This window comes from Oxyura jamaicensis, chromosome 4 (genome assembly GCF_011077185.1).
Source record: "Oxyura jamaicensis isolate SHBP4307 breed ruddy duck chromosome 4, BPBGC_Ojam_1.0, whole genome shotgun sequence".
Taxonomy (NCBI): domain Eukaryota; kingdom Metazoa; phylum Chordata; class Aves; order Anseriformes; family Anatidae; genus Oxyura; species Oxyura jamaicensis.
Window position 1 is genome coordinate 89805576 of NC_048896.1, and position 23627 is coordinate 89829202.

At 39.3% G+C, this 23627-nt stretch overlaps 2 long non-coding RNA genes across 4 annotated transcripts; one reads left to right on the plus strand and one right to left on the minus strand.

The window, feature by feature from the left end:
* Positions 1 to 1050: 1050 nt before the first annotated feature.
* On the minus strand, positions 1051 to 23259 carry LOC118166931. The gene is made up of 3 exons (XR_004750819.1): positions 23125 to 23259; positions 4776 to 4849; positions 1051 to 1675 (listed from the first exon to the last, which is right to left on the minus strand). It is a non-coding gene; the product is annotated as an uncharacterized LOC118166931 (long non-coding RNA).
* Positions 7628 to 11817, plus strand: LOC118166930. 3 transcript variants are annotated; one of them, XR_004750818.1, is made up of 4 exons: positions 7628 to 8745; positions 9207 to 9383; positions 9503 to 9651; positions 11020 to 11817. It is a non-coding gene; the product is annotated as an uncharacterized LOC118166930 (long non-coding RNA). The 3 variants fall into 3 exon arrangements; XR_004750817.1 differs by having other exon boundaries at positions 7628 to 9383; XR_004750816.1 differs by lacking the exon at positions 9207 to 9383.
* Positions 23260 to 23627: the final 368 nt, after the last annotated feature.

The following is a 23627-nucleotide window of genomic DNA, read 5'->3' on the forward strand; positions in this document are numbered from 1 at the left end:
CCTTTCAGCATTTAGGTTTTCCACTAATTTCTTTCATATTAAATCAGAGCAGGCTAAAAAACCTGCTGATCAGATCTTTACTGAGCTTTATTGTAATGTAGTTTAAGTGGATGCAGACGGTTGGTTTTTCCTTTTTTTTTTTTTTTTTTTCACTTCATTTTTTTATCCATGTCTGAAATATTATACAGGAGACTGGAGTTCTTGTGGCATTAACACAAGAGTCTCAAAATGGGCCAGAAAATAAATATTGTAAAAAACATGTCATCCAAATCAAATATTGTATGAATAAGGGAAACTGGAGAGTTTACAATTGTGGTTCAAGGTTTTACATGCAAGGTACCTCAAAAGTTAGCTAAATACTTTTCAGATGGACATAAAATGCAGAGGAAAAGTGTTAAGTGTCTTCCACTGGTGAGATCTCAAGCCCGGCTCGGATAACAGCCTTGGAGGTCAAGTTCTCAAGTGGTTACTGATGGGGTGATGCAAATAGGCTCCGTTCCCACTCTTGCTTCAACAACAGCATCCGCCTGGCAAAAAGACAGAAGATCTGCTGTAGCCTGACAAAGCAGGAGTCTTCCCCATGGGCACCTTTCTGATAACCTGCAACCAAAACCCTGGGGGTGCCTGAGAACTATTGCAGTAGATGGAGCCTTTAGGTTTCCTTATACTGGGCAAAAGCTTTGGCTACTGACTGTTGGTACGTGGTGCTTAACTATAATTGTCTTAATTATGCTAAATTGCACTGTGCAGTCCCTTAACAATTATGAGGGTTAGCAACAGTATTAAGTGACAAAAATGACATTAATGTAATTGTAGCATTGTCTAGAAGAAGCATGAAAGTCAGTAAATACCAGAGTCAGGATTTTGACAGCTATGTGAACTTTGCACTGTGCTCTGCATCACCTGTGTAAAGGAATATAATGATAGAATTGTAAGAGGACTCTGTGAGGGTAGAAAAAGAAACGCAATATGAGCAGATCAGAGGGGGACAATCCCCTCCTTTGCCCTGCTGCCACACTGCTTTTGATGCAGCCCAGGACATGGTTGGCTTTTTGGGCTGCAAGCACACATTGCTGGCTCATGTTGAGCTTCTTGTCGACCAGCATCCTCAGGTCCTTCTCCTCAGGGCTGCCCTCAATCCATTCTCCACCCATCCTGTATTTGTGCTTGGGATTCACTAAATAGTGAGGGCAAACAGTTTTAATCCAGTGGTTTACATCAAAGAGCTTTTGTTGGCTATCAACACTTAACTGAAGGGTTTTCAGCTGTTTTTAGTAAACTGTGAAATCTTACCATTACTATCATAGAGCTTGCTGAATTCAATAGTCCGGGACAGTTTTCATGAACAGATTGTTTTCAAGGTGTACTTCTGGTCAGCTCTTTCGCTTTATTTGTTTTGCCTGGAAGCCAGGTACACAGCACCTCAGAATGAGAGTCTCAGCAATGAAAACCCAAGAAGAAATTTGCAGAGAAATTCTTGGCTAAAATCTCAAAAAAAATTTGCAGGTGTCCAATCCTTGTCTCTGCTAAGATCTTCCTGCTGACTCAGGTAGTGCAGGCTGTTTTTTTCTTCCCATGTCCACAGCAAAAGAGCTGCCTATGATGGCTTCTCCATATAGGTAGGCTCTTTGTCTCAGGAAAGATGCAATTCCTCCTTCTTTACCAGAAAGATCAACTTGCAACAGTAACACCAATATGGTAAAGATGTAGATTCCTTCCCTGATGCACTATTGAATAGATAATAACATTATCTATTTTATTATATATTGATTTTTTAAATGGTTTATTTTAAATGGACTATTTTAATAGATAATAATAGATACTGCATTTGTGCAGCAAGCTACAGATGTGACTTCTCTGCCATCTACTACTTTCCACAGCACTTTTCAAAACCTGCATTGTCTCAGTGACTGTAACTGAGAATAAAAGTATAAAAATGGACCTGTATTAGCATTGAGGAGCCATAGAAAGATACCAAACCAAGTGCCAGCTTTTATGTTCTACTCCATTAAGGCAAATTAAAATAATAATAATAATAATAATAATAAAATTTAAAGGCTCTACATAGATTATTTAAATAGTTGACCAGCTTCACTGTGAAATAACATCATGAACAAACAGAAACTAGCTTGTTCTTGTTGAGTTTTCATGTTAGTGTTCTTTATGGGGTTGCATAGGATCCTCTACAGCTAGTAAGCTTATTATGGGTATTTTTAAAAAGATGGTTACAGGTTATGGGTATTAAATAGCACGGCCACATCAATGAATCCCATCTTAAATATTAGTGAAGCATTTATGCTTGTTGTTTTAAAGTGCTGCTAAAATCCAGAGCAAGGCCCTTAATCTTAGCTACTTTATTGACAGTCTCTGACAGTGAAACCAGCTTTGTAGAAGCTAGGATTAATCTATATTATCTCAAAGTAATCAGAACTGTGGAAAAGTATTTTTCCCTTAACTATCTATGGATAAATCAATACATTCCCCTATTCGTATTCTGGGGTAACCTACAAATTAGTGCCTTAGGTATTTATAAAGATAGCTCAGTGGGGGGGATTTTCTGTTGAGTCCTCCTGAATTCTAGTTTGGCTTTCTTTTGGTGAAGTGTGCGTGTATATACCCAAGTAGGCAAACTGGACAGACCCTGCTGAGTCTGAAGAATTTAACACTACTGAAAGGCTTAAGCATTCAGAGAAAACTTTGGATTCCCTTCCAAACTGTAATTAGAATTTTTAATAGTGTGAGGGTTTCCAAGATGGACTGTACCCAGAAGAAGAGGTCTTTCATTTATCAGCTAAATCCCTATTCTTTGAGCAGTAAAGACGGCTAACCCTAGAAAAACAAAGAAATTCTGCATAAGAGGTAGAAAGACATGTTTTTTTTTGTTTTGTTTTGATTTTTTTTTTTTTCTTAAGATGCCATGCCTTCTGGCACTTAAGTCATATCTCGCAGAAAATATGGCCAAAGTTCAATATGACATGCTTTGAGTTTGGCTTCCTTTGGTAAATAAAAGCCTATATTCAACAGATGGACCTTTCTTTCATTTCAAATTCAGACCAAAACTCCCTGCAGTGTTTCAGGGTTGTGCATTCAGGGTTATGGTCAATGAGCTGAAAAAGGAAGGAATTGTATGCAGAGCTCTGGGGTCTGAGATTTTGTGTTGAGGATATTTCTGTCATTTAGAAATCCATCTGTTTATCCCCCCCACATCAGACTAAAAACCTACAAAGGTGTAGGAAATGTGTAGAAAAAGGAATTCTCTGTTTGTATCTGGATGTTAGTTTTTTGTTTGTTTGTTTTGTTTTTTAAGAAAGTCTCCCTCTGTCCTCCTGAGCTCATATTCAGTAGTGCTTCTGAAAACACTCAAATAAAACTTTGTAGCGAAAGAATTGCTGTATCAGCCAAAATGACCTATAAAAAAGTTGAGGAATTTTCTGATGAATAAAATATTGTACTGCAAGTATTTGCTTTGCTTTAATCTGGCATTATTCCTGCTCTGAATCTATTGACAGTGTGGAGCGAAAGACACATTATGTTTTTGAGCTGTGTCATCTCTATTTCTGATCTAGTTTCTTTACAACAGCAATGCCCTGAAAAGTGTCATTTGATACTTTGATACAAGAGGAACAGTCCTTCAGCTCTGTTTCTTTGCAGAATACCTTTGCTGTGAGCACAGATCTCAGAAAGTGCAGCTCATTTCAAGCCAGACAACTTTCTTTGGACCCAGCTTTCCTTATCTTTCACATATATTTTGAGTGTTCATCACACGCGAAAATTCCTGTAAAAAAAAAAAAAAAAAAAAAAAAAAATCTTGTTAAAAAAGTGTTTTATAGTAAAGAACAAATATCCACAGTGCAGTATAGGTATAGCTGGGGAGGGCATATGGATTAAAAGCCTTGCCAAGATGTACTTTATGCATCTCCATGCCTCATACTGGCTACCATTTTACAGTTCTGGGTGTCTGCTGCAGACTGTAGATTACCCTGGGCTTGTGACACCTTGGTAAGGATTGTGATTAGCCTCAATACCTTGGCTAGTGAGGTGCACTGGGTTTTTCGTCTGGAAGACACCCTTGTCTAAGCTGTCTCCTGCCCTACCACTCTCAAAACTTAAAGGGCTCATAAATCATGGCATTGGTTTGCACGAGACACATATGTCCCTTGAGAGAATGGGCTGGATTCATAACTCACACCCATGTGGATCTGGTGTAATGTCTCTCTTCCTGGAAATTACTCCAGTTTACGCTGCTGCAATAAACCAGAGGTTGGCTATTGTGTTCTCCCCAATCGTCATTTTAATTCCAGCACATATTTTTATGTGCTCTGCAGTAAAATTAGAGAAAGAAACATCTGGCATGCAAAATGATTGCTGAATAGATGTTGCCCATTGGCCCTGATTTCACACTCAGGATATTTAAAACAAATGTTCTGGTGCTATTGAGGTCTTGACATGTTTGTGTTTAGCTCGTCGGGTCAGCTGAAATTGCCTGTGTTCACAATGATCCCTGATGAGAGATGCTTTGAGTCACAGATTATTTGGACTATTCTCAGTATGGGGTACAACTCAAAGCTCCTTAGCAGCGTGACTCTCATAACAATGATATAACCCAACAGCAGGTCCCCTGACCTGCCAGCACGCCCGTCACTTGCAGGGAATTTGTGTAACTAAACAAAATATTTATGAACTAGTGGGAAAACAGGAGTCACCCGTAATGAATCTGTCTTTATTTTAAGGACTGAAAGCACTGTGGCCTGTTCTGACTTCCTGATGCACCGTACCTGGGTCTTGTGTGGAAATGGACCACATCTCCAGAGATGCTGACAGTTCTCTTTTCCTCTTGTCCCCTCCTCAGCTGGAAATGAGCACATGCACAGTTTGATTTTTCACCTATTGTTCCATCACTGCATTTTAAATTAGCTCGGAGCCTCTCTACTCAGATTTTAATTAAAGTGATGAGATAGGCAGTAGGGTTCACAGAAGAGCCTCACAGACAGTGCAAATTGGCATTTCTGTCACATCAAGTCAGCAACATATATTACAGGAAGATGGGAGGGAAAGGAAAAGGGAATGAGGATGTCTTTGCCTGAAGGCTGATATTCTACCAAAATACAAATATAGGTGATTTCACCAGGAATAAGCATTTTTTGTTGCAGAACCCATTTATTCTCCATCTCTTTTTCTTATTCTTCCTCTTCCAGCAACAAACCTTCCCAGAAAATCCAGCTTCCCCAAGCAGGACCATTTTTTCCCGTATCCCAGCACAGTATAGAAAGTCACTCTTACCTCTTCCCCACTCTGAGACCACTTTGTCAATGTTAATAGAAGTAGGAGTGGGCATCTGTTATGTCCTGTAGCTTTTCCATGCATTATATGTTCTTCACATGTAGTATGCAGCTTTGTCTCCAGATGATCCACCTTTTTCCTCACCTCTGCACTTTGGAGACCACCAACCCCACTCCCTCGAATAGGCTGTATTTACTAAATTCTGACTCTATAACACACTCTTACCTAACATCTCGTTTTGTCTGCTTTTAATATCCAGATGGGCCTGGCTTTCTGGATAAGGGTGATAATTTAGGCTGGGTATTTTTTGACATTACTGGAATAATTTCTCCACTCATGGAAAACTGAGACAGTTTTGGTAGGCTCATAGGAACCTCAGCACAAAAGAAGTAACACATTTGGCCTCAGCCAGCCAGGATCACTTTAGTGGGTCCATATTTCACCAGAATATTTAAATCTGGTCAAACTCGTCACTGATTTTTGAGAAAATAGAAGGGTGGAGCTCTTTCAATCCTGTTGAAATGTGCTATTTTAAAAATACTGATATTTTGGGTTTGTTTTCATTTCAGAGAAACTGCCCCTGGGGGTGTTTAAAGAAAGGTTGGTGCTTAGGGACATGGTGTAGTGGGTGATAATGGTGGTAGGGGGATGATTGGATAAGATGATCTCGGAGGTCTTTTCCAACCTTAATGATTCTATGATTCTATGAAACTTTTCTTTGGCATTTTAACATTGAGTTGTTTTTCTAACAAAATCAATGTAAAATCAGATACTAACTGCTCTTCTGTGTGGAATTCTGAGGCTTGCTGGTTTAATCTTAAAAGAAAATAAAAGATGTATCTAGATCAGTAGCAATCAAAATTTGTTTCAGCAGAGAGCTACACTATGCCAAAAAACTTAGGCAAGATTCCTACCTTCTCCCATCATCCAGCTCTATCAGGGGAAAATGGGACTTCAGGGGGTTCAAATAACAAATTAGCATGGATTCATTATGAGTAATTTAACTTCTGAAATGAGATATTTCTGCACAAACAATAGATACAGCTTGAACCCCCTTCTTTCCCACAACTGTCAAACACACTCATTTTTATGGAGCCTGAGATAAAATTCAGTTTGACTTCTTGACAAAATCTTTTTGGTATCAAACCAACCAAATGTGGTGTAGATTCTGCAAACTGATGGTGTGCATGCAAATTCAAACCTGACTGTAAGCTATTGGCACAGTAGGTGAGGCTGTGTAAAACAGAACACATATATTCTGTCAAAGATCTCCAACTCTGTTTTCATTTTATTTAAATATACTCACAGACCATTTGAGTTTATCAAACAGATGTACTTAAATACTTTTTTATACTGACACTGATGTCAGGTTTTTCTTTCTCCCTGAATTTCTCTTCACCTCCCCTTTTATATCAAGATTTCAAAAGACTTCTTCAGTTTAAACATTTTTATCTAAAAATAGCCAGTATTGAAGAAAATATGGTTTTTATGACAATTTGTTCATGTTAACAACTTCTGATGACCTCTGAGTAATCACTTCTAAGTGATCAGTTCTAAGGACAGCATTGAATATTTTTTTCAGACTGCATATGGGGAAAATAGACATAGTCAAATCAGTATGAGTGGAAAGTATGTATCTAATTCTTCTAATGCCATCACAGTAAAACCAGTCCTTAATAATAACTTGACAGCAAGATAATTTTACTATTCTTTACAGCAGGGCATGAGAGTAAGGCACAGGAAAAGATTGATTCTGAGAAATGTCTGGTTTCCTTACCAGACAAAAAGAAGTCGTTGTTACAGAAGCCCAAAAAGAAGCAGCTAGTTGTGTGTCATCCCATTAAGTCTGTCTGTTTTAATGAGCAATTAAAGTGTAGTCACATGGATGCAAGTGAACATGATTATTAGGAGTGAAAATTTGCCATGCCCCAGAAGTTTTATTTCAATTCATAAAAGGAGCTGGTTGTTTAATTATGAACATACAGAGGACCAGGGTCAAAATCAGATTCACTATGTATTTTAATTCATGAATCAAGCTTTTGTTTTACCAAAGGAAAGAAAAGTTGTGATTTAATTAGTGATATGACAGTAGGGCAACCCAATCTCATCAAGACTAATTGCTTTCCAGGAAATGCTGAGTGCCCTGCCCTGTCTCACGCAGCATCTTTTGGAAATGATCACTATTTTGCAGGACTGAGCTCAGTGTTTAATACAACTGTTGCAAGAAGCTGTCACTGGCTGTGTCGGGGAGGCCACTGTTCACGACTTGAGAGTGGTGACTGAGCCTCTCAATGCTTCCTCTTGCTCACTAAAACCACAGTTTGCCTTCTCCACCCAATACAAAAAGAACAAGATGGATTTTATTACAAAGGGATATTACAGAGGATAACTCCAAACAAACAAGGAAGCCAGGCAGGAAGAGGTGAGATTTGGAGAAGGTGGATGATTTCAGGAGTTAATATATCCACCTGGGAGCTGCCACAGAAGGAGGCGTGCAGGGCAACAGAGGGTGCCATTGTGCTAATCATGCAAGCACTGGTGAGGGTGGTTTTCCTCTGTAAACTCCGAGATCTAGTAGATAAAGCAGTGAGGTATATTTATTTATAAATCTCCAAGAAGTTGTGTTTGCAAGGCAGATTTGCCAATGCAAGCAGGAGGGCATTGTGCATATTTTCATGTATCTCTCTCTCTCTATATATATATGTATATGTATAAATTAATACATGTTTTTGAAGGGGGTGCATAAATGAAGAAAAGCACACCTCCTAGGAGAACTGTAGTAAGTGACTTAAGCACACTTTCCTTCCTAGCGTCATTTGCAGTCCATCCACTGATTTGTTGATCTGGCAATCTGCATGCTCCCTGTTAAGCCCTGTCTCTTCCCCACTCCCCAGTGCTTTGGCATTGGAATATTTCCCTACAAATCTATTCTGGCTCATGGTCCAGCAGATGAAAGTACTCAGTCACTGGCAGCATTTGTTTATAGTAAAAAATGCCATAGCTTCGTATCCAGATTTAGCCCTTGCTTCTTAGTGCTGTAGAAAAGGGACATTTTTAGAACTAGATGCTCATTCCTAGCTCTCAAGTTATCAGAATTTAAAGTTGTAATGTTCTTACGAACCAAGAGGGCTATTTTTGATCAGAGGGAAGGCCTATGACAGACCAAACACATTAAAGCCCATTACTTTATTAGAAGGAGGGTAAAAAAATAGTCCTAATTAAATATTTTTGAGCTCTCCTAAGCATTCCTAAAATAGCCATTTGTGTAAGGGAAGGGGCATAAGCAGAATGCGTGACAAGGAGGCACAGTTTTTGAGGCACTCCTTTAGCTGCCTGTGTTATTCATACCACTTGCTATGTGCCCAGCCCAAAGCCCAGCTGATAAAAGCCTCCTGCCCCTTCTGCCATCTACGCCTTACCAAGATGTCACAGCCAGGCACTTGTGAATGCAGGAGAAGACACTCAGTGAGTAAAATCACTGATGCCCTTTAGATCACCCTAAAGCAGGCCGAGGTCTTAAAAGCTTAAGAGGAGAAGCTGAGCCGTACAAATGTTGGTGTAAAAGCTCTGTTGTACAAACAAGAGCCGCGTTCCAAAGATGCTGCCACCTTGGATTTCACTAAAAACAACACCCCCCTTGCAACTGCTGAATTATTTAGACTGTGAATTCTCAGGACAGGCAACCTTTATTTTGAGTCTTGTGCTTTACAAATCACTTACATGTGGTGAAACGTTCATCCAGCCAGGCTCAGGGAAAGGTTTCTGCAGATTCAGGAGTCCTGCAGGCTCTAAAACCTCTTTCCTACCAGAACACAGACTTAGGTACACGTTGTGTTGTTAAAATGCAAATTTGAAGACAAATTTGGGTTTCTGCCTTGTCTGAAAGGCAATATGGACTTAGATCCCATTACCTCTCTATGGAATAGGAACACCAGTGGTGTCCTAAGTCGAGGACGATGTCACGTTAGGCACTCAGAGGTTGCAGCAATGAGAGCAGCTAAGCTTCTAACTAGCACTGGAGTTTTGTCCCTGAAAGATTTTTCTAATCAGAAACGTGCTTAGGAAACAAATCTGTGTGCTATACAAGTTGTTCCTGCTATATGGTGAGTCCCATCATGATGAAACCTAGCCACAGTGTTTCAATGAAAAATGGCATGAATACAAAAAAAAAAAAAAAAAAAAAAAAAACACGTTTTTTTTTTTTTTTTTTTTTTTTGTACAGACTAATCTGGAAATATTGGTTTCCCTTGAGTTTTGCTTTGAAGGTGAAGAGGATCAGGCCTGCAACAAAAATCTCATGAACAGAGAAATAGAATTATTAAATGTGAGATGGTCCAACAAGAATTGCCCCAAAGCGGCTGTGGTTTGGAGGTAGGCCTGCATCTGCTGCTAAGGTGGGTCCCAAAGAAGGCCGAAAAGCTTCCAAACTTGAAGACAACAGATTTAGTTTGAACACAAATTAGAGAAAATAACTTCCAACAAAGAAAACTCAGTGTGACTAAAGAAGACAAAAAAGAAACACCACAGTTTCCTCCTTCACTGCCCTTCTTCCTTGGGTCAGGTTGGTTTGCAGATAACCTGAGCCTTTTCTGATCAGGACCAGGTGCTGGCTGGTACCTCCGCTCCCTGGGAAGTTGTTTCCATCCCCTCTGAGCACTGGCTGTTTGCCGTGTCCTACACAGCCTTGTCACAGCCCACAGCTCCCCACTCCTCCCCTGGTTTCATGTCCAGAGGTCCTGGGCACTTGCTGCTCCCACCGACCTGAAGCTCCTGCAGGGAAGCGGTGATTTTGCCCTCTGTCTCCAACATCCCCCTCGTCCAATCTTTCTGAATGAACATAAGACATAGCTGAGAACAATCATTGGAAAAAAAAATAAAATACCACCTGCCACAGGATGTTGTATTAGCAGAGTGGGATTTTCATCAGAGCTTAGCGTATGGCCTGAAGAGCGTGGTGAAACTCCCTTCAGTACAGAGGGAGCAGACCAACCCCTGTGCCAAACATTAGTATGTATATATTTAAGGTGAATTTTAAGCCCAAACCATAAACTCCTCCAGAACAGGCTTTAAGGGCTGGACAAATGAGAAAGGCTGAGAAACGTGACCTCCAGTGTGAAGGAATAACCACACTTTTTCTCCTGATCACCTTGTACAAAACTTGCCCTGGGGCAGGGAATCTGTGAATCCACCTACTGAAATTCACAGGAGCTGTAGTGATTGGCCAGATTTTTCTTGGGAACAAAGGAAACCCCCCTGTTCAGACTTCAAAAGTTTGTGTCTCATGTTGCCAACCTCGCCTTTCCTGTCCCCTCCTCACCTGCCTTTGATGCTCAGCCAGGTATTGTTTGGATAAGTTATATACCCAATGCTGTTTCTTTACCATCAAAATGCCATCAGCTACAACGGAACAGTTCTTATTTTACCCAAGTACATTTTGTGTGTGAAGACACAATTTCAGTCTTTTCTCCTTCCATAAATCCTGTGGGATTGATGCCCATAGATGTTCCCTGCAAATGCTGTGGTAGCTCAGAGTCCCTGTGGTCCTTCTGAGCCAGCAGTAGGGCTTGTAAGTGCAAGAATGAAAGGTGGGATCTTCTGGGAGGTGCACACTTGAATGAGACCTGTTATGCCTTCCCCCTGCAACTAGAAATTGGCTGAGGTCTGAATTTCCTTGATTTTTCCTTTCTAAATGTTTACATTTTGCTTTCTCGCAACTTGCTGTTTTTATTTCTGTCCTAGGAATGGGTGAAACCTTTGAGTTTCTATCCTATGGAAAATTCTGACATTTCAGACCCTGTTTCCACTCTCAGGAAGAACTGAAAGAACATGTATAGAAATTCCAGTAAAAAAATGTTATTGCCCATCACCTGAACCATCCCCTTTTGAATATAGCTGAATGATTTTTTGCTAGATTGTTTCTTTTCCCCCCTCTTCCTATCACAATAAACATATATTTTAAGTTTCCTGTAATTTTCTTTAAAAAGTTAATCAAAATTGTCATGTCCCCATGGAAGTTTTTTTGTTTGGACAAAACAGTGTTATTCTGACCAAAAAAAATACAAGCGCTTAGCCAGAAGTTATCATCTAGCTCTAGTCTTTTCCTGCCTTGATTTCTGCCAAGTTCATGAACTCTGAGACATGGAGGAGACCCACACACCTCTTCTAAAGGTCTTTTTCCAACAGTAAAACCTTTTGCCACAGAAATCTTTTGCTGTGAATGAGGCTAGTCACTGACTTGAGCAGCACTCTGACCTGGTAAAAGAAGACTCCGTAGAGAGTCATTCCTAGTCAGAGGGCTTCTTAGGCTGGGAAAGAGCTGGCTGTGGCCAAGATGCTCAGACTTTCTCACCTACAGGATTACACCTTCACTTGAAACTCTACCACTTAACACTAGGGTTAGTCTTCTATGCCACATTCATCCAGTGATCTGGAATATCAGAAAAACCTAAAAAAAAATAGTGCATTACATCTGTAAGAAATGCTATGTAATCAGATATGTTGTCCACCCTGGGCTGCTATTACTCTATCACTCTATGCTTTTGCTTTTGCACAGGTTTTTTTTCCACTTCCCAGAGGTGCTCTTGCCCTTATTAGAATCTTTGGAGGAGAAGAGTAGTCATGAAAAATAAAGGCTATTGCATGAGAAAATTGCACAGCACTTCCACACTTATAATTTATAATCTACTTGTATTAACATTAAAACAGGATAATATTAAATGACATGATGAACATCATGAAATAGCAAAACTGCGAACAAGCACTACTTATCTTTTTTACTGGCATACTACACCTTGGCACATAATCAGAAATACACCCAGATCTTGATGTCACCTCCTACTAGCAAGATGATTTGGCCTTATGACTACTAGAATTGAGAAAGGAGCCTTGATCCTCACTAAAACGCAGAAGATACAGATACACCCTCTAGGCAAATAAAGTATCTTCATCTTTTCTAATGAAGGGCTATTTAGGAAATTATCTGTAAGCCACAATCAATCATGCACTGTCTCCAGGATGTTCATGTTAAATAGTAGACAACTGCCATCTCTATTGCATGAGATAGAAAACAATGGGCTTAACCTTGACGCATCCATTTATGTTCTCCTCTTGCTGAAAAAACTGGAGGTGGAGGAGTGGTGAAGCGGTACCTGATTATCCATGTCATTGTCTGTCCACACACCGATTGTGTCATTACCTAGACGCAACTGAGTAGCCCACTGGCTGGGGTCCTATCTCCAGGGGCACTGGTGGAAAAGGCCCCAAATGGGACCAGGATCAGGTCTTACTAGGTAAGGAATGAGCCTCTCTTAATTCTTCTTGTTTCAAGTGTGGTTCCTTGCTAGATACACATAGAAGATGTATTTTAATAGTAATTCTCTTTAGATATCAAAACCTGTTTTATAAATGTCTCTAAAACACTTATTAGCCAATGTACACTATCTCTTTATCTCTATTCATATGCATTTATATGTACATGCACACATAAATCTACATGTGGAATAGGCTCATATGCTATCTGAACAAAGGTGGCTTTTATTTTTGTTGGTGCCCAGCCCTAACACAGTAAGAGTAAACCATGCCATTCAAAAATCATTTCTTCATCCAACTTTCTAGCCTACACCAATGCTACGTCACCTTCTGATCTACGCAGGATGGATCATCAGCAGTGCCAGGCCGCAAGGTACAAACCAGCTGCCCGAACAAGGTTGCCTGGGGTGGGGGGGGGGCGGCGCGGTTATTGCTTGCTCTGTGGCATCTGTCAGCATCTTGCCATGAGCTTCCGTTCTATATTTATGAATAGGTACTGAGGCACAGCGCACGGGCATTATACATGATCTTCAGCATAAAAAAGGATCATGCCCTTATCAGTTTTCTATAGTAATTTTCTAAATGTCATTGCTCTTACCCAGGTCTCATTCTGCAGAGCCCTGGCATGCTGCTGTCTTGCTAAAGGCAGTCTGTTTTTCCCCTTGCACTCATGTGAGTGTTTGCTCTGTCATGAGATCTTCCAAATGTTGGATGGTTGATAGGCCAGTTAGCTGCCTGAGTAAATATTTTCACTTGCTCTTATTGAATGCTAAAGAAAACATTTCAACTGAAAATAGCTTGAGGTAAGTATCGTTGGTTTTAAATGAATTTTATAATGCATTCTCTTCATGGTTTAGTGTTCCTACACTGACTTTTAAAGTGCACCATACAATATTGCAGAGAAATAACATTTTCACCACTAGAAGTATTACGTTTTAGACATGTCTATTTTTGGAAGGCTATAGTAATTTTTTTTTTGTGGAAAACTAAGGGAAAACATTCTAGCTCAAAAACAGTGATACTGGTCTATTGCTGGTGGATATTTATTTGTCTTAAATGATTGATTGCAGTTACTGTCTACTTTGCTGAAGCCTAAAGAGATTTTTTATGAAAATATATATATATATTAATAGAGTCTGCTAGATGCAGATTGAAGGAGAACATTTTGAAAAAGAAACGGTAGTTTTAAAAATGAATAACGAAAAGGTAAAATCCTAGTTTGGATTGTGAGCTATTTTTGACATTATTTGATATAGGAACTCAACATGGATCTTTTTGAAATATGGTTTTTATTACAATTTGGATAGAGTACATTTCCTTTTCTTGATTCAATCATGCAAATATTCCACTTGCAGATAGTCCACACATTAGTACAGCTTCTTTCACACATTACTACATCATAATACAGTTGGCTGCACTTACTTCAAACAAGTCCACTCTACCCATATGACCTGGCTTTATTACTTCTTGCTCCCATCTGTTTTAAGTTATATTCCTTGGGCTACGTTTTTCTAAGAGATGCTCTTCAGCTATATGCACAAAGGCTGTTTCTGAGAGAAAAATGTGAACAACAGGGGACTTGTATGCTTTTACTCACATCTGCAAGGTTCACTGAAGTCAGTGGAGCCTACTGCTGTAGATTTTGGCTCTACAGAGTCTGCAAAACCCCATTTTGTCTTCATAGCCTAAGTTTATATTTCAAAGCCCTAGAGGCCTGGTTTGGAAATCCTTGATTCACATAAATACTTTTGCTAGACAGCAGTGTCTTGCAAGAAGACATCTTTCATTTTCACTTTCCCGTTCACCTCTTTCCCTCCCCATCTCTCCCAACCAGGTCAGTGAGTACCAACCACATCCTCCAGGCCATAAAAGTAAAGCAAAAGCCCTTGCCCCAAGGCTCTGCCATCCTCAGCAAACAGGTTGAAGAGCCTAGAGCAGATTTCTACTGACTTCTCCAACCCTTTGTTGAGTCTCAGGATGAGCTGGGAAACCAGGAGAAGCAAACCCAGCCCACAAGACCTTCTCCAACCATCCAGCCTCACTCACGAGGTGGTCAGACCTTCAAAGTCACTCCCTTGTTAGGAAGTCCATAATATTCTCCTTTCTTGTTCTCTCCTGAAACTCGATGTTCCCAACATAGGGATGCCATTTCACATTACTGATCCCTCCTAAACACCTGCTATCAAATGCATCAAATCTTTTCTTGTCAGCTTGCGTAATGCCCCAGGTCTTTGCAGCATCGAGCAAAACTGATACCACACAGCTGTTGTAGAGTCTTATTTTTTGTTTTGCGGACATGTCACTACCCCATACTTTTGCCCTTGAATTTATTTACATTGATCTTCACCTTTTACAAGTCAAGCTTAAAATGACATCGGACAAAATCCAGGCAGAGTGGTCCAGAACACTGGGAGTGGAAATAATACAAAAACATGAATGCTGCCATGATTGCAACTGATCTCAAAGAGGAAGGACAAAGCCAGTATTTCTTTTCATCAATAAACCCAAAGTCATTATTTAATCAAAAGCTTCCATGTTTCTTTCTAAAGAAAGTTTCAATGGTTAGTTTTCTTTAAGGTGATCACTGGTGTTTGAGCTCACCAAAGAGGAGCCAAAGTAATTCTTGTTAGCAGTTAGACATACTGTATTTATGAAACCTCTTAGGAAAAAAAAGGGACAGAAGGCAGTGGATCTTAAATAATGTATTCAGCATGAAGGATGGGTTTTCTTTTTCAGAAGTGAAAAACATTACTAAATTTGTGGGTGAAGTTATGTACCAAAATTTAAAAAGAAAACAGGAGGGGAAAAAATGAAAGTAAAATTTCTGTATGTAATCTTTTTCAGTTCTCAAGAGATCAGTAACAGCTTTTATCACAATTCTTTAAACATATTTTGACTCTTTTTAAAATCACATAAAGAGTATAAAACACATAAAACAGATCTAGCATTATGCTATTGATTTTTAAATTAACCTTTTCTGAATTGTTATGTCTTCTTTTGACACTTCCTTTGTCTATATCAGATGTGTATGGATATTTCCACTGATTTTAACACAGAATATGGAAATAAATAAAAATAAAAATGAAAATAAATAAATAGATGTTATGCTGAAAAAGACTACAGCTGTATAGAAGGTATTTTTCTTATACAGAAATTCCAGGAAGCACTTGCACAACATACAATCAGACTATGCCAGCCCATGTAGAACACTGTATATTCAGTGAAGGTAACATTATGATGCAAAAGAAAGTAAACTTCCTTCCTAGAATTCCAGAGGATCTTTTTTTAAGGAAAAAAAAAAAAAAAAATTTTTTTAAAAAAAAAAAAAAAAAAAAAAAAAAAAGGCAATATAAACATAAAAACATACATTAAGCATAGACCATTAAAAACATCTAACCTGTTTTTCAGTATTGAAGAGGACATTAATAATATGAACAGAATGTTTAAATGTATTTTGAAAAATAATATGTCATACTATTGCAATTATATTATTTTAATCAGAGCAGTATTTAAATAATACATTGCTGAAAATAACAATTAAAAAATAAACATAACAATTTTAATGGAATTCTTATAACCATCTATTACCATTGCTAATTATAATAACACTTTTACATAGTTTTATTATATAACTGTATGCACTATAAATAATATTATTATATATTATATGTAGGAATAAACTTTTCAGTTTGCAATGCCAATTTTCTGGCAGTTAAGGTAAGACTATAATAATTCAGGTGTGTTTTAATTTCTCTTCCTACTTATTAAAAGTCATGGGAACATATAAGTATTCAATATCAAATTGATTCTACCTGTAATTTTGTAATTCATCTCTCTAACCTCTAACTTATAGCAGGCTTACATTTTGTAAATATCATGATTTTTTTTTTTTTTTTTTCTTTCAAGGGAATAAAGTTAGTAAGTGGGTAAGACACAAGTCAATTACTGCATTCAACAGTCCAACACGTAAACCTCTGCTGGGCCTTTTTTTACATTGCCTCTTCCAAATACTGCCTTTATTATTTTATATCTAAATAAATATATATAAAAAATACATAATTCAACTCTAAGTGTGTCTTAGGAAGCCCATTTGAGAAGTTATACCTTAATCTCATGGTAAAAACAAAGCAAAACAAAACAAAATGTAAGTTGAAAAGAGATCTAGTTTGTTCTGCAAAACTTCTCTGGAGCAAGGGAAGGAATTTTACTCACAGGAGCTAATACTGTAATTTTTAGTGATTCTTTCATATTTTGGTCCTGATGAGAAAAGGAATAGCATTCCTCATGACTGTTGAAATAAAGTCCATCCACAAGCAGGTATCAGAACTGTCTTCATATTTTCTTGTGCTGGAGAACAGTCGTTGCTTTCCACAATTCAAAAAAAATATTCTGAAGTTTATAACAAAAAATGTTGTGATCAGTATTTCCAAAAAAGTGTTCAGATATTTGAGTTGCAAGTCAAAATGAGAATGATGTGGTAGAAAAACACTAATTTTAGTGCAACTAATATAATATGAGTAACCACTACCACAATTCTGCTATGCAAATAAGTATGCAGCCTTTCTCCATGAAAAATAAAATTTTAAATATTATAATATAATATATAGAATAATTATAATATATATATATAATAATTACAATAAAAATTTTAATTGTAACAGTTATGTAGTATTTCTCAACAAAATGGAACTATGTCATTTCAATACTTACATCCCACTTCAGCTGAATTTGATTTGAACCCAACTGTAGCATAGTAATGAGAAAACATTTTAAAAGCTTTAAAGAATGTGTTGGTCAATGTACAGAGCTTGCCATTTTACAGCAAGAGTGACATCAGATGGAGGTGACTTTCACCTGTCTTTTTTTGCCAAGACTGTGTCATATGAACCAAAAAGAGGCCAATTGACAGTGTGCCTATATGTGTCTGAGGTTATAAATTCTAGGCACTGAGGTGACAAAATCTGAACAATGTGGTTACCTGCATAAAGAGCAGTAAAACAGAAGTAGCTTTAATAACATGCAACGTGATCTTGCCTGTCTTTAAACTTTTATTTTATTTTATTTTTAATTCAGGGCTGTTTGGATGTGACCAAAAGGAGCAGCAGGTCACCATCCCATCTCAGATGCAATGACCACTTCTCTTAGCTTAGGAAGAGGTCCTGACATCTAACACAGCTGGGAACTAGCTTGGTAGAAAAAGCTGCAGATAAAGGAGGTGAATCCCATCCCAAAAGGTGAGAAGAGGCGGGGGACAGAGCGGCACTGAAGGTGACACAGAGGGTCAGTGGAAATACACCACAGTCTCTGACTCTGCAGGGAGAATGAGCTGAAATAACTGTTCTACCAGCAAGATGAAGATGTTGGACCTGAGAAGATGAGATTCCATGAGACAAGAATGGGCAGACTTGACTGTCCATCAGAAAAAAAAAAAAAAAAAAAAAAAAAAAAAAAATTCTTGCAGAAATGAGTTTGGAAATGCACAGGCATATAGACATTGTGCTGAGGCTGAAAATGTTGATTTAAAATAAAAGAATTTCTCAGGACAGGGAGCATGAAGTTGTCCAGCTGAATCATTTCTCAGAGCACAGCAGTATGGGCAGAGGTCTTAGTAACATTTACCTATTGCTGAAAGACCTATCAGTTATTTGGTCCTGCTAGTGCTGGATGAGTTTAAGGATCTTGTGGTATAATACAGCCATGTGTTGCCTTCTGAGAGCCAGCTGGAGAAGTCTGGGGAGTGATACCATGTGTATTAATTATATTGTCCTCTGTCTTTTGCACAAGAAGATGTGCACATCTAGGGTAGTCATAGAATCATAGAATGGTTTGAGTGGGAAGGGATCATAAAGATCACCGTGTTCCAACCCCCTGCCATGGGCAGGGAACCCCATGACAACCATGACTCTAAGATCCCCCCCCCTTTTTTTTTTTCATAGAAACAATAGAATCATTTAGGTTAGAAAAGACCCATAAGATCATAAAGTCCAACCACATGAATATGAATAAAACCAGGATATCTCCACTATTTGAAGAAAACGGAACAGAAACTGTCAATGCACAAAAAATGCCATTGGGATGAAGCAGCTTGGTACACGAGCACTCTCAGCTAGACCATGGATTAAATTGCATAGGTATACAGAGCTCCAGCTCAGTATGTAAACTCTCCCATAACGCTGTACCCACCAGTGTTCTTTCCCTGTGCCAAAGACGCTTCCAAAGACGCTTGCAAGGACTGAAGTTTGGCAGTTCTCCACCCCAAAATCACAGGGGACTGGGGCTGAAAGAGGAGCAGGAGTTGGCTACTGTCCTGGATAGAGAAAAAAGCTCTAGGATCTGCAGGAGCAGATTCGGTGGTGTTGCTCTTAAATGCAAAAGACAACAGGATCAGCAGGGGGGACGTTGAAGGCAACACAGAGCAATTACGTTCTGTGAGCTTTGCCCTACAGAGCTTACCCAGGTGGACAGGCTCATTAACAACAATTAACATCCCATATCCAGGCATAGTTTGTAAAAATACAAAGGCAATCATTGCCGCAAAGCTGAAGTAACATTTAAAGTCAGTCTTAGTGCACGTCCAAGTCAAACAAACCAGATCTGGGTTTCTGCAGACGCTCAGTAGTCTCGTGTGCTGTTTCTGGGCAACAGGGAGGCTGTTACACAAACAGCCTTCCACCAGCTCCAGCGGGGTGAAACTGTGCTTTAGTCAAACCCTTGCTGAATGGTGCCTAATTGCATTCTAGCTCCCCGCTTATTTATTATTTTGCATTAGGTGACCCTGTTTTTTCAGTGCAGCTTTGCATGGTGAACATCAAAGGGAGGGTCAGGAGTTACCGGAGCTTTCTTATCTCGTAGCCAACACGATTTCCTAATCAGCGCACATCTGCCTTGCATTTTTTGAATTTTAGCACATTGAAATCATTGCAGCTCAGAAAAGCTTTTCTGGATCCTGCTTGGTTGGTATACACTCAGTTTCATGCCCTGGTCCTCCAAATGTTCAAGTACTTGAGTTACTTTGCATGTCTGAACAGTCCCATTGACCCAGTGGGAATATCTGAGTGGGTAAGTGTCTGCAAGATCCAGACCCTACACCTGAAGTGAGGCCGAAAAGCATAAGCCGAAAGGTCACAGAGAAGTAAGGACATGATAAAAACAGACTAAGCAGTGAACAACCTCAGGCTGTGAAATCAGGTGTTACTATTTAACTTCTCATAATAAAACAATAAGGAACTTCTTGTAGCACAGGTAAGATAACAAACTGAGAAATGACAGAAGGAAATATTAGCGTTTAAACAAGGCACGTAATTCTCCTCTGCAGCTCTTGATCACAAAAAGTAATTCATGCTGGAAATTAATCAAAAATACAACAAGGGAACTATTGTACTTCTTCCTAGCTATGGAAGAATCAGGCATGCATAGGGTGATTATGCAAGGAATAAGGTACAGCAGCAACCATGGGACAGTTCCTCAGCACAGACTGGAAAATGTTCCCAAATTGACTGACACTGATTTCAGTCTCTGGCTAATATTTACCACAGATAAAAAATGAAACATCGTAAAAATGGTGGTTGGATGGGGGAGAACAGTGGCAGCTGGGAAAAAGTTTATACCCTTTGGGCTGAATCATATTTTGGGGCAGAGAATTATGTCGTGATATATTTGTACAGCACCCCTGCATCCTATTACTGAGAACTATTATTAAGCCAGAGAAGACTGGTTAAACAAATACAGCTTTTTGTAAATAATTCTGTTGGAGATGCTAGTGCTTAGGGGTACCACTGCTGATTCAGGGTTTAAACTGAGTTACCAGGATTAGAGACAGAGCAAAAAAAAAAACCTTTACATTAGCCTGGGCAGCCCACCGCGGCACATAAACGTGACTTGCTCTTGACTGACTGGTCTCAGTTTTGGCATCATGCCCTGATCTGAGTAAATGTGACTCAATAGTACTCTACAAAAATACAGTTTTCTGGCTATGGGGTGACCAACATTAACTAGCTGATCCGTGGTAATCCTTTCCCCTCCCCCCCCCCCCCCCATTACAGCACGGCCGTAGGGACGAAATGCAAATGTGCTGAAGCAACACCAGCAGCAAACCCTGCACAAGTCCCCTGTGACTCGTGCATCCCCAAACTGCAGCATGCTGAAATAAAATAAAACAATAAAAAAACACTTTCTCCCTCACCCCCACACCAATCTGAGTGGCTGCTGTAATAGCAGCACGGAGGAGTTAATGATGAATGTGCCTTTGGATGGAGTTGCAGGCTTTGATGTGCCATCGCCATGCGAGCGCTGTCGGGCTGGGGCTGGTGAGTGCACCCAGAGCCACAGCTCCCGGCACTAAGAGATGCAGTGGAAGCAGAGCTAGGTGGGAATGTGGAAAGCAGTAGCCTTTCAGTGGGAAAAATGCCTGTTAGTCTGAGCTGAAATGCTTTGAAGCAGCTCTCAGATTTTAATAAACACCTGGGGAAGGGCTGGGGAATTTGGGGGGGATCTCGGACAGTCCCACGGGGTCAGTGCTTGCTGATGGCACTTGCAATGTGAGGCTGCAATACAGGACACAAAAAGCTACTTCAGAATCTAAAATACCCTGCCAAATAGACGTTGTGCCTAAGCAAAAAGTAGCAAACTGAACAAGAAACCCACCTCTCCTCTGACACCAGAGATTTACTGACGCGCTTAAGCATCACGGCCAAAATGCAGTGAGCACAAATTTGGAGTTTTTTCTGAACAGAGAAGAAATCTGGGTGGCTCCCCATGCTCCAGGGATTACTTCTGGGTGCCCTGGGGGCTCTGGTGTGCAGGAGTCACTGAGCATCTCCTCGGAGCTCGGCACAGCCAAGCAAATTCACATCCTTTTGCTTCTTTCTTTCTAAATGCCTGGAGGAGTCCCTGTTCACATGAATTCATGACAGCACCAGGTTTAGGCAAGGAACTGCCAGTTTCTGTGCATTAACATAGATCTTCATAGACTTTGTCAACACGCCCAAATAATGGCAACTTACATGCTATCCCTTCATGTCTTTTCACTGTGTTTTTCTTTTTAAACACCAGTATTTCATTTCTGAAGGAAGTACTGTCACTTAACTATTTAAAAGCATAACGTACCCACACATGCACATTTCTCTCATGTATTCCCACATTGTCTGAAATACTTCTTAGACTACTTAATCTTTCACTTAAACTCTCAATTACTTTATCAACACACTATCTCAGACACGTCTGGGTGTCTGAAATGTAGCATTTTAAATTAGGACACCTGAGTAGTTTTTTTTGTTTGTTTGCTTTTTCCCCCTTTGAGCTCTCCCACTGCTTTCTATAAGGGGCTGGGCAACTCACTGTAACTTTTTGCACCTCTTTTTCATCTGTTTCATCTCAAATGATGTATTTCTCAAAATGTTAGTGTGCGACTAAATTCATTAGCTTCCTTTCGGGTGATGAAATGTAAACTATTATTGCTTATTGAGCCTCGTAATCAAAGATAATTTGAATATAATGTGGCCTCAAAATTAATAGCCCTGAAACAAATAAGAATAATAGACTCTAAGGAAAATTACCAAAATAGAAGCACAGCAGGCTTTCTTTAAATGTGTCTTTAAAAATAAATTGCATATTAATAATCCTATTATTCAATGGGGAAAAAAAAAAAAAAAGTATCTTTCCATGTTTATGACATACTCTGGAAAAGCCACATTCTTTTTTAATATTACTTCTCACAAATCACTTCACTTTAATGACAAGATACTGTAGACATCATCTCACATTTAAATAAATATGTTTATTTCATCCTGGAGAGAGATATTATTTTAACGTTAAGATTATCATTTCTTACAAGCCTGTCATAAAACAACACGACCTCTGGCAAATGGAAATACATACCATCCCCCCTGGTATGTTTAAAAATTAAGTTTTTTGTTGTTGTTGTTGTTGTTGTTGTTGTTTTGTTTGTTTTTTCTTCAGCACTGAAAAATATTTATTTATTCTGACACAGGAGCAAAGGACAGCGATCAGGGACACTAAAGCTAACTGCTGCCTGAAGTCATAAACATCTGGTGGCTATTTTAATTGCATTGTGAACTAACCACAAAATCCTCCACTAAAAGAATAGAAATATTTCCCCTGTGCACTATCGTATTTTAGAATTCCTCTCTTCTGAATCAATGTCAGACATGATTACAGCACAATGAAGCCTGTGTTTTCATGCCTGCATCTTCCTGAAAATGCTGTATAGCCTTATTGCAATTACAGTGTTACTCACAGAATCGCGTACGCTCGGCAGGGAGGGTTCAGGTCGTTGCCGCAAATACTGACTGCGAGACAAACATCGTGCTTACAGCATGGATATTTTTTTTGTAAATAAGGTAAATAGATTAGTATGTACACAAGATATTAGAAAGCACACGTACTCACACAAGCGGTCAACTTCAAGTATATACGAATGCATAGATACATGTATATATACAGACATACAGCTATTCTTACATATATATGCATATATATACATATAGGATGCATTTAGTAAGTAGTAATACAACCTACCTACATGTGAATAGAAATTGTTGTTAATAAAATACTTGCATGAGTTGTACGGGGACCTTCTAAATGTCTGTGCTTCCTGGGGAGACCAAATGACCTCTTTTTTACAGATACTAAGATCAAAGCTCTTGGTTTAGATACTCCAGCTGTCTCTCCCGTTGGCATTTGACATGCAACCCAGTCCATTTAAAATCAGGGGGCATGTAAACATTTTAACCCTTGGCAGCAGTATCTAAGAAAGATGCTAGCAATAAATGGTCATAACTGCCTGGGCCAAATCACATTTGGTGTCCTTCCTTTGAAGTCCATGCAGTCACTGTACCCTATGGTTTTGACAACAAGCCAAGTCCAAAAAAAGGTGGTAGGCTCCCGAAGCCGGCTGTACGTGGATTTGGGGATCCGGAGTGGCTCCTTGCAGCTGAATGCTTGGTTGGCTCCCAGCTTGCCACAGGCTTGTTGCTCAACCTTGGAATGTCTTTGAATGCCCACAGCTCAGCTTCGCTGCC